General features: G+C 36.9%; 1 protein-coding gene across 17 annotated transcripts in view; it reads right to left on the bottom strand.

The window, feature by feature from the left end:
* The window catches only part of NFASC (neurofascin), a 163,995-nt gene that overhangs the window by 120,566 nt on the left and 31,313 nt on the right, over window positions 1–12,116 (bottom strand). Inside the window, exon 1 of one of the 17 annotated variants that reach the window (XM_039341033.1) lies at window positions 9,293–9,597. The exons of 15 other annotated variants lie outside the window; for them this stretch is intronic. The gene's annotated coding sequence lies outside the window, so the exon portion shown is untranslated. Of the gene's footprint in view, window positions 1–9,209; window positions 9,267–9,292; window positions 9,598–12,116 lie in introns of those variants that run through there. One more of the 17 variants, XM_039341041.1, reaches the window with a different exon arrangement.

The following is a 12,116-nucleotide window of genomic DNA, read 5'->3' as shown; positions in this document are numbered from 1 at the left end:
ATACACAACTAGTGTTGGCACTAGAGCAAGGGTGTCAAACTGGCAGCCTGCAGGCCGGATGAATCAAGCGCAGACCACGCCCATCCTGGCTCCGCAAAGGCAAAAAAAGTTGTGATACATCACAATATGTCACGTGATGAGATCGAATTTGACACCTGTGCACTAGAGAATTAGGATGATATATATTTGCTTTGTCAATATTCATGCTGCATTTTTGAAAATCCACCAGTTAAATTCATGCCTAAAGTATTGTGCTAGAGCAATAATTAAAGGTGAATTTTAGTATAATTGCAAGAAATGATGGTGCTTTTCTAATAAGCGACAAGGGAGAATCAAGTTAGAGCACCCATGCTGTGGTTTTGGAGTTTTTTTTTTTCTATATCCTTAAGCAGAGTTTTTGTTCAGCATAAAGAAATAACATGTTGCATCTTTGTATATTTCTACTCTCTCCTCATGTTGTGTCTCTGTGTGTTTTGAGTACCGGTATGTGTGCCCTGGGAAGCACAGAGCTGCCTAGACTCCTCTCCGAATCAAGGGACCAGGAAGAGTGGGGGGTGATTTAGAATGGAGGAAGTGTCAACATTTCTAACCTCTGTCTAGTTCCTCTCCTATAGAGAAGCCTTAGAAGGATCCCAGAATTCCTTTTTCCACAGCTCCTGGCCCAGTCTGGTCCATTGCTGGTTTTATTCTGTTCAGGTTTTTGAAACAAACCATTCAAAACAGTCAGATATCTATCAGAACAGACATATGTGTGCACTTCCTTCCATGGGGACTAGTCAAAAAGTATATGTAGTTCTGCTGTTCCCACACGTTACATCTCTGTGTGGGTGCATTTCTGCTCTCCTCCTGTGGTGCTTCTATACAGCATCACAGTGTGCAGTTCTCCTTAGGGTCTTAATCAAGATGTGTGCAGCCTCCATGTGTCTGTATTTCAATTGTCCCCTGATATTAAAAATGCATTTTAAAAAACAATATAGAAATTGATAGTTAATAATGTTAAATTAGTTAATAAAGTTAAGGTCAGTATAGAATAAATTAAAAGATTTGTCCATTTCATAAGACTGCAAAAAATTGATTGTTTGTAAGGCTAAATGCCATCAGCCATTTCACTCACTGTATAAAGGCTTCTTTAGCCCTGTAAATGAAAGCAGCCATTTTTTTCATATTGTGCAAAGATGATATATCATATCCTGTGAAACACTGAAATGAGGTATCCCTCTCTTCATTTTAAAGGTACATATCTTTCCTAATTTTTCTGAAAATGTGAATGCTTTATTATTTCATATTTATTATAGTTAATCTTATTCCTTTGTACCTTTAAAAGAACCTTCTAAGATATGTTATGTTTAATCATGGTTTTCTGAATAACTCTCGGCTTAGTTCAAACAACATGCTAAATCAATACAAAACAAACCATACAACAGTTTAATTGGATATTTGAGCTCAGTAATTGATTCATTCGCATGTATGGCTCTTTTATCTATTCCACCTGCAGACACTCATAATGTGTGAACTGAATGAACCAAAGGTGAACTGAAGAAGCTTCTTGGATGACAAGTAAAACATTTTCAAGAAAAAACTAAAGAGGTCCAGTTGCCTTTTGAAAAGCACCTTTGGTTTAGCCATGACCTGGATGATTGAGAAGCTCCATAGACATGAGAATTGAATATAATGCTGGTATCAATGAAAATAGGAGGAGGAAGGAATATTATGTATGTTTGTCACCATGGTTATTCATAAAATGAAGGTGGAATGAAAAAAATTAAAGCTATTCAGTTTGCCCCACACGAGCCAAAAAGTGGAGGGAATAAATCTAGAATGGTTTTGGGGCAAATTATCTGTGAAAAAACAATTATTTCAAGGATCAAAGAATGTAAGGATTTCAACTATCCATTTTTTAAATGCACATGCATAGTTTATTCCTTTATGATCCGCCTTCACCTTAAACTGAGTTTGTCATGCCTGTTTAAAGCCATTTACATCTCTTTATGTCATCCTCTAAAGATCTAATAAGTGTATTAAAGCAGAATTTGCCACAGGAAGAAGGAGCATCTTTCAAAGACAGTACATAAATGCTCCTTCTGGGTATGTAAAGAATGACTGGTAAACAAAGCACTAATATTAATTTTGCTTGTAACTGGATATATCTATTTACCCCAGTGGAGAAATGCTTCTTGCATTTTTTATTCTTCTGAAACCATCTGCTTTTGGAAACTTTTAGTCAGAGACCAAACTATTATCCAAACTAATTCAGGTGATGCATTTATGTGTGAATTCTGAGTACTAGTACAATTATGCTGATTATTGCAAGACCCTACAAATTAATCATTCAGAGGATCTGCTACTATTACCCAATTACCACAATTTACTAAGAAGCCTTCTTTTGCCAACTACAGAATGCTGAAAATCCTAGTACATTTAAAATTTTTACCTGAGATTTAATAATTCCTCTCTTATACGATTACATTGTCGGGGGGGGGGAAACCCATCAAAGAAAAGAGACAACACACTACAAATATCTCATTTTAGGATTTAGAGGTTTATTGGAAACAGACTTTCACTACTTAATCCCATTGCAATGAGGGCCAGATGCACAAGCAGTCATAGCAGTGACGGCTAGTGGCCAAGTAGCCCCAAACCCCTTCCAGTGTCAATCTTTTATACCTTAACTGTCCTTGTAACAACAAACTGATTGCTGTTATCCTTGCAATATAAAGGAATCAGTTCCTTATACTTTCTGCTGACCACAACTTTCCACACAACTGTGTATTTCTCTAAACTTGCACCCATCTGCTAGCATAAGTTCCTCATTTCCCACAGCTTTAACCCTTATGTTCTAAATACACATATGAAACAAGCAACTTTGCAAAATTACAATTAGTAGGATACAGTTACAGTTTAGATTACAAACATTTCCTTTGAATTATGAAATCGGCCATAGCACAAACTCTGGTTCAGTACTTTTCCATAAGGCCTGTTTTGGATCACCAAGGCCTAAACCAGTGATGGCGAACCTTTTAGAGACCGAGTGCCCCAAAACCACCTCCGCCTCCCCGACCACCCCCACTCTGCGCCCTGCCCACCCACATGGTCACCCACTGCCTCCACGGCCCACCGCAGATCACCCAGGCAGCCCAGCAGCGTCATGGCAGCCACGCCCTCCGCCCATGTCCCGCAGCATTATCTGCATGTGACAAGGCACGAAGGCAGAGTCTTGTCCCTGCTGCCTGGCTGCCATGCCCTTGGCTGTGCTGCTCTACATGGATCGTGCTCAGGGGCAACTCTCCTCTGGGGGGGCTGCTGGTGAGGAGAAGGGGGCCACAGGGGGAGGCAGGGCTGGGGCAATGATGCATGTGCCCACAGAGAGGGCTCTGAGTGCCACCTCTAGCATGTGCCACCACTGGCCTAAACTATGCATAGGAGAACTATAAAATAAATTGTTTCCATTTAGTCTTGACAAAGACTTTGATTGCCACTAAATCAAATTATGCTTTCTCTATCCCACCCCCAAATAACAACACAGAAAACCCAATCATAACATTCTGTTTCAAGCAACAGAGTCATCCACCTTTTGTTACAATCCATGGGGAGCAAGACAGTTTTCTCGTATTCATAACAACCTGCATTGATGCACAGGAATTCCCTAGTGAAGAAAATGATGAAAATTATTCATGAAAAATTGTGCCACTTTGCTTCTGGCAGTATACAGGAATTAACAGACAGGATTCCTATTCCTTCTTTCTCACTACTATCTGAACTGCAATGCCATTTGCTTGAATAAGACTATAACTCCACTGCTTTAAGTAGTTGCATAGTATCAAACTGGAAAAAGCTAACATGTTTGTATCTTTGAGACACCTCTATACTAACATTCCTGTCTCCTTTTGCACCCTGAGTCACTTCTAGTTTTGTGGATTTCAGATTTCAGAATTCCATAGCCATGCATGGCAATTACTGAGAATTCAGAAAGTTGAACTCCATATACTTGTAAGTTACCAGGTTTGGGAGACACTAGCTAAATACCAGAAAGAAAAACTGAGCTGAAAATAGTGTAATGTGTCATATCTAAAATTGTTGGACAATGTTTCTTTTAAAATCTACTGTGTCAGTAAAAAGAGAGCAACAGGGTAGAAGCCATTTCCAGGGAATGTAACACGTCTCACCCAAAAACTACTGTAATCATGGCTAATTAGAAGCTACACTGTACCTTCCTACCTCAAATTCAATTGCTTATCTTATGTTGAATAAATGCACATACATGCAAAAGGTACTTCTTCTTCTTTGCTTTCTTGAAAAGAGAGCTATATCATTAGCATTTCAGACTCAGTCCAAAAGCCAAACTGGACAATGATGGTTGAAACAGCAAGTCTCTAAACCCAATGCACACTTTCCAGTAGATCTTATTTATCACAAGCTTCTATCAAGCTTAGTGCATCTATTTTCACGGAGATTAGGGTTTTGGATTTTTATTTGCAAAGGGAAAGTAAATACTGGATTCCCTGGGGGATAAGAATAAGAAAAAAAAATGAAGACAGGAGCTACACCTGCATTTTATGAGTTCTAAAAGGATAGCATATTACTTTCACAATTAATGAAAGTCATCATTTTAAAGGTATCTAGGCTCAAATATTTTAGGAGAAAGCAAAGCTGCTATAAGTCCCATGCTGATGGCCAAGCTGGAGGGTGTTGATGGCAGTAATAGTCCAAATATTTAGAAGGCAGCCATTTCCCTGCTCCTGGGAGGAAAAATATACTCCATAATGAATTCAAGAATGCACTCTGAGGGATCTTTGGTAACTCATAGATCCAAGGCGTGTGGTAACTTAATGAAACAAATAAACATTTCCTGTTTAAATTTAATAAATAAATGTATGCACACAAATTCATAAATGCATATTTCAGGTTGGGAGAAGTTGCCAAAAAAGCCCATTATGAGTTAGATATCTAGTACTGAATTCTTAAGCAATCATGACACTTTGCTATAGAAATAAAACAGCTTTAAGACAAATAGGTGGTTACCGCTATCTTCAACAGAAGATCAATCAACCACATGCGTAGAAGAAAAATAAATATTCTTCCTAGAGATATGTCAGATACTCATCTTATCTGCTCAGATTTATTAACAAGGATATTGACAGGATCTTGTTGCTTTTAACACAATGACAAAAAATATTACCAGCATTGCTGCAGCACAAATCCACCTGCTCATACCTGCATTCCACATCATGATACACAAATGGGACAGAGTTTGTGTCACAATCTTTCAACAGAGTTTTCAGCATTCTAACTTGCATTGCTCGCCTCCCTCCTCTGCTGCATTTCTATCTGCAACATGCATTGTTATGGCTTCCAAGATTATTTGTTATCAAATGTGGTAGGACCAAACTAAGAACTATTGCTTTGCTTATGAATATACAAAGGTACCTAGATAGATTGAAATGGAACTTGATCTCATTCATAAATATTAAGGGTAGTAAATTATATTATAAGCCTGAAGGCAAGAAACTAGTGTACAGAACATGCAATTTGTCATGTGTTAATGTTCCTCATTAGACATTGCTTTTCCTGAGAAGTTGTCATGTTCTTAATTAAGCCTATGATTCTACAGTAACAATACATTTATTCATTCAATTTTTACAGCCACCCATCTCAAAGAAGTGACTTTGTGTGGCAAAAATCATAAATGAATTAAAAACGATTACAGTATAAAATAGTACAAAATTAAATACATATGGAAATTGAGAAAAAATGACATTGTAGCTGTCAATATAGCCAGGAAATGGGGCTTTTCCCAGACTTGGGTACAAAGACAGGTCTTCAAGGCCTTTATGAAAGGCCAACAGAGTTGAGTCATCCTCAACTATGATAGGGGAATGTTCCACAGGGCAGGGACTATGGCAGAGAAGGCATGTCTTCTGGTTCCCGCCAGCTGACATTCCTTGGATGACAGGATCCATAGCACGCCCAAACCCCCAGACCAAATTGGATGGGTAGAAACCACTGGGAGAAGATGGTCCCTCAGGTAACCCAATCCCAAGCCACGAAGGGCTTTAAAGAGGGCAACCAGCACCTTGAACTGCATTCAGAAACACACAGGCAACCAATGCAATTCATGCACTAATGCTGTTACATGAGTTGAACATCTGACACCATTTACTACCTAGGCAGCTACAGTTTGCACCAGCTGAAGCTTCCAAATGTTTTTCAAGGACACCCTATACGGACCATGCTGCAATAATCCAGGCAAGATTTCATGGATTAAGATGAATTTAAAGAAGTTGAAAGAAATCTTCCTTGTAACTCAAACTACAAAAGTGTTCTAAGGAGGCACTGGAAGTCACCTTCAATGTTTACAGATCCCTTAGCCCTAAGACTAGCATCTGATCTATTTTCTGTGCCCTGCAGTGCCTAATCAGGTAAGACTCTAGCAATAAATTGCTGGAATTGTAATTAACAACCAAAGCTTTTTTTCTATTAATTTATGAAATGCACACACACCACCTCTGATCCCAGTGGTACAATCAGCACATCTTATTAACACCTTCTGAAAATCCCATTTCCTTTCTTGCTACATTTACACATGAATGGTTCATTTGTCAAACTGGCAAGGAAACAAGCATGTTTTCACTTATTTACCATCCTTTTTCCTGACGTATAACTAAGAGTTCATGCTTTTTCTTTTCCACTGTAATCATATAAAACAAGAACTCCAAAACTACTGCTGTCCAAAAATCCGTTTTTACCAGAACTACTGGTATCCAGAAATACGTTTTAATGAATGCAATTTAATGAATTTTGTGATTTCTGCAGCAAATATATCTGAAAGTTAATTTAGTGGGATTTTACCATTCCATAAAGCAATTGAAAGATGCTGTTGAATTTTTATGTCAAAATTCCTATTTTCTTATTCCACAGTGAAAAACTAAGCAGGAATTATTATTATTTATCATATCAACTGATGCCCTAGATTTTCTTTCACAGAGCTTTGATGGGAGAAGACATGAAAATATTTTCCCTCCCTTCTTTTTCTGAAATGGTATAATCCTGATGGGACTGAATTATTTATGATCTTCCACCATGCAAATTAATTTGTTCTCACTCAGGTAACTGGAAAATTTAAAGTACCTTTTCTCTGACTTTAGATATAGCATGATCCTTAAAATAAAATCACATGCCATTTACCTTACCCTCTCCCCTCATCTTTTATTCTTCTAGTGAAATTAAAATGTCAACCATAACCATGAAATAGTGAATTTTCAGAGGTTTTTAGTTTGCAGGTAAAGACTTGGACTCAGTTTCTTCTAATTTTAAAATTAAAAATCTGAAGCTTGTATGGAAAGAATTTGACAATTTCATATATTCAAGTTCTTATCTTTTTAAATAAAATGATTTTTGGGCTTTTAATTATCTGTGTATATTTATGGGAGATATTACAATTCAACAACCAAACAAATCTATGCAGCATTATAATAATTTTTAATTGTATCTAATATATTATAGTATAGATATGATAATTAATGCCATCAAATGCTGAAACAGCAATATAGTGATTAACTTGGAATTTAATTTAAAGAAGCTTGGGGGGGGGAAATTGTGAGCTACCCCACTGTATTATGTTTTATTTGAAATACGTTTACATAAACATGGAAATAAATAAGGCACTCCTTTTGTGATTTATTGTTTAAATTCCTACATTAGCTCTACAGCAGATCCAAGCTACGCCTAACTTCATAATTCATCTGAGAAACTGTACAGGTTCTGAACACATGTAATTTGGCTTATGTGAACATAAAGAGAGGTGTGACATCCCAACTACTTTATATCTTAAAATTTACTTGATCCCACAGAATGAGGTAGATTTTAAAAAACATTTTGAATCATAACACTTTGATACAACTGTTTATTGAAAATTTTTGATTTCTTCTTTGTGTTCAATATAAATCTCACATTTTTATTTATATAACAGTAAAAGAGCTTGATTTAAAAGACTCAATTATTAAAACAAATAAGGATCAAATGTGACATTTTCAAGCAATAAATACAACATGTTAATTCATTAATTCAAATTTAATTTGTTTTTAAATGAAATACTCAAAGTAAGGCACTGTGTCTTTTAATTTAAAGAGTAAGCTATGTAAGTTTGTTTCTTAATGACAATGCCCTGAATAAAATACTTTAAAACTGACTTCTTTCCATTCATTACATTACTAATTCATTTTATGAACCAATTCTTTTATAGAAAAAATGTTCCAGCCTAGAAGCTTCTTTCTTGAAATAAATGTCTTCACATTTAGACATTCTTGTTCATTTGAGTTGACCCAGTTTTTCTTTTAAAAAGCTCACAGCAGCTAATAACAATAGGGGAAAACAAATACAATCAAAAGTAAACAGTTTCTAAAAATTGGGGAGTACAATGAGCAGAGTACAAAGATGGTAGAGAAGAAAGGCTACTTTAAGTTTGCACAATTCCTCAAGAGGGATATAGTATTGGGAACGCAAAGGTTTTGTTTATTTTTTTAGAAAAAAACCCTGTTATGGGAGATTTAAAAAAAAACCCTGCTAATCATCTCAACCTTTCTACTACAAATGGAGAAGAGCGCTTCTAACATTTCTATTTCAAAGTTCAAATCTCTTCCATCAGTATTCTGTATTAATCATTAGACACAAGTTGAGAATCAAAACATCCCAAGAACATGTTTTTTAGAAATTGTTTGTTTTCCATAAGCTGAGAAGAAAAGCCCAATGTCTTTCATTCCCATTTGTTTAAATTGCTTGGAATTAAAATAGATGGCTATGAAACCTCCATGGACTGTGAGACGTTCAATCAATGGGGAGGAAGGGGGGTAAGGACCAGGACTTGAGAGGGGGGGAGGCACAGATAGATTGGTGCTGTTTGAAATGCCAAAGTAGAATGCAATGCACTGCAAATGAAGTCAGGAAGATAAAATGGAGATATGATACAAAAAAAATCTGCGAGTCCCTTGGAATGCTAAATCTGTTATTACAAAAGCAGAGCCCAGAGCTGTTGTTTTCTTAGATAGAAACAGAGGGCTTGACTCTATATTGTACCATCATTTTACAAAGGAGTATGGCATAGGGAGATTTGACCACACAGTTATATACTTGCATGACTTTATTTTTTCAGCTTAAAATGACTATTCCAGCCCATTCCATCCTTCTGTCAGTATTAAATAAGCAAGCAGACCTACCTTTATCACCCTTCACACTTAAACAATTTCCCCTTCTGCCTCCCTCCCCTTCCAGGGCTGGTGTTCAATCGTTTCTCAGTCACCTTTATCTGAAATGAGAAGGTCCTTCATGCAAGGCCTGGGATGTTTTGGTCATGGCTGCAAAGATCCAGGAAACATCCAAATTGCTCAGTTGGGTGCACAAAACTGTCTCTCACTGTTTCCAAGGAAGCAGACCTCTGGCCTTCCGCAGCTGAGAAAACTAAGCAGACCTTTTTCAGGGTCAAAATATAGATGCCATCTAACTGCTGCAGAAAAATTACCCTTCCCAGGCCAGCCCTCCTCCTCTGTGGCTTACATAGAGGCTCATTATCTCAAGCCCACCAAGCCACAGCAAATGGGAGGGCACACGCCGCCACGCTGCTCCACTCTCTTCTTGTTTAGTCCTCCTCCCCCCCTCTCTGTGGATTCCCCTCGTGAATAATGCAGGAGCTGTAGTCCCAGACACTGCCCACTCTATGCTTCTCCCCCAAAGCTGCTGAAAACAGCTCAGAATGCCAGCCAGGGACAGGCTCCATGTTCTGCATAGTGCAAGCTCCGGGCCCTTGTATGACAGCCCTGTGTTCTGTTTTTCCCAACGATGCTGTCTCTTTTTGTACCATTTCTGCTTGTGAAACAACGCAAAAGTCATGATGAGAATAGGGTGTCCAAGTAAAAACGGGGAAGCCCTCGTTCTCATCTCTCTTAGCATAGCTTCTCAGAAACAAAAACATATATGAAAATATAGCCCTTTAGCCTTTGCCAGGTAGGGTTGACTTAAGTGTTGTGAGGTTGCACAACCTAGAAGATATCTGAGTAGAACTTTTTTCAGGACCTACATGGCTCAGAGATTGTAATGTTTATATCAGGGTTTGCACAGTATAAAGCCAGGATAAAACCTGATGGATTAATTTAAGTTTAATTGAACAGCCTAAGACATGGACACCAAAGCTTTAGGGAGATTGAATGGAGTCCTGAATGCCTCCTATTGTGTATGTTTACCTTAAACTTTCAAGCAGAAGTTTAAGTGCAGATTCAAGCAGCTAATATTCTTCATATTTTTTTCTATGCCTTCCCAGCCCAGGAAACAGATCTATTGGGCTACAATAAGATGCTTTCCTATTGGTCTTTGCTTGTCTCCAATTACTGTAGGCAGATGCTATTTATTATTAATACAATTCCACATCCCTAATACCAAATCCTGTCTTCTGGCATTTTGCCATGTATTTGTTCTTATGTTAAAGAATGCCCTGGCATTTTTATTTACAGGACCAAGAAGACTGAAAGAAGAGCTTGTTCTTCTAGAAATACATCAAAGTCAAGGGTCAGTTCTAAGAAGACAGATAGGAGACTATCAATTCATCAGAGGGACAAGCAAAAATTGAGAATGAATAAAGAAAGTTGCCATATACTAGTTTGCTTCATATATTGTGTTACGATATACAGAATGGTTTAGAGTTGGTGCTGGGATGCAAAACTAAGGATTGAGAGCCACATATGCCTTTCAAAGCCTTAGATGTGGCCTTCAGAACCTCTAAAAACTGTCAACAATTGTAAATGTTAATCTGTCAAAGTGGAAAGTATTAAACACATATAGTTATTGAAGAGTAATCAAATAAACATATTTAACTTGAATTAAATTTAAGTGTCATTGAAAAGGTAAGTATTTAATTCTATCCTGGTCTGAGTATGTTAAGCGTGTTTCTCAGATCAGCAAGAGTTGTTTGCTTCTGGCTTATCATGTCATATCTTATCATCCATGACTCAGTGCAATGTTTGAATCCAATCAAATATTGCTTCATCTAACTCAGTACTGTCAACACTGTTTGATACATAGTCTAGCATTAAAGCTGGAACCTAAGATGCACTTTACCATTAGAGTACAGTCTGAAGCTAGATTCTTACACTGGTGGCAATCTCCTCAGCTTAGATGATGCCTAGCCATGCCTTTTTAAAAAAAATAATAATAATTATTTGATATTGTAGAATTTTACATCAATTTCTTATACAGAGATAATTCAACTTGAAATGTACCCACTGTTATTTCTGATGCTAAGAAGGACTCATTTAAAGTGAGCTATTGATGACTTTGTAAATATATCTATGTATTTTTATTAATAGCAAAGATTTGCCACTGCCTCCTTCTGTTTATTAAATTTTTCCAGTGTAGTCCATCACCCTGAGAATTCCTGGTAGTATCCCATCCAAACATACAGTAAATTAGGATTGATCCTGCTTTATTTTGAGTTCTGAAAGATTACCGTTTTGATGTTAATGAAGTACAAAAACAAACACAAAAAAATATAAAATGTGTTTCACATTATCGTTATCAAGGATACCATAGTTTCCAAAATAATCAAAACTAATTTTTCAGATGACTATGCTATATCCACAAAATAAAATAAATCAAAAACAAAGTAGCTCAACTTATTTTAAAAATTGAAATAAATGCAACTGAGAGCATTTAATCTCTTCTCTCCAGTGCCAAGTAATGACAACCTGAAATATGAGTTATATCATCTATGGAAATTTGAATTAAAACCGAGAGCGGAGGAGATACTACCGCATAGTCTCTCTGTTTTGAGTAGAAGGGTGTCCAAAGCAACCTTTATGTGGCCTAGGCACAAAAGGAATTTATTTTTAGAATAAGCTGCTTATTTACAAATCTCTAGGTTTTGTGTTTGCACAGAGGTTGCATAACAAGCAAGCAGTATTAATTCTCAATTAGCATGAAAAAACTTTTAACTTCAGAAGACCTGCACACTGAAGTTATTTACATTTTTAATAATTTTACTTTTTAGAAAAAATGATTTTCTAATTCCAGTCCAACCAAAGATATGACTCCCTTTCCAGGCAATTACTCATAGTTTTCTCCTGTAGAATGAACCT

The sequence above is a fragment of the Crotalus tigris genome, unplaced genomic scaffold (genome assembly GCF_016545835.1).
Source record: "Crotalus tigris isolate CLP2741 ecotype Arizona unplaced genomic scaffold, ASM1654583v1 scf7180000017550.10884619, whole genome shotgun sequence".
Taxonomy (NCBI): Eukaryota; Metazoa; Chordata; class Lepidosauria; order Squamata; family Viperidae; genus Crotalus; species Crotalus tigris.
Note: the sequence above shows the minus strand (reverse complement) of the source record. Positions and strands in the feature narration are given on the sequence as shown.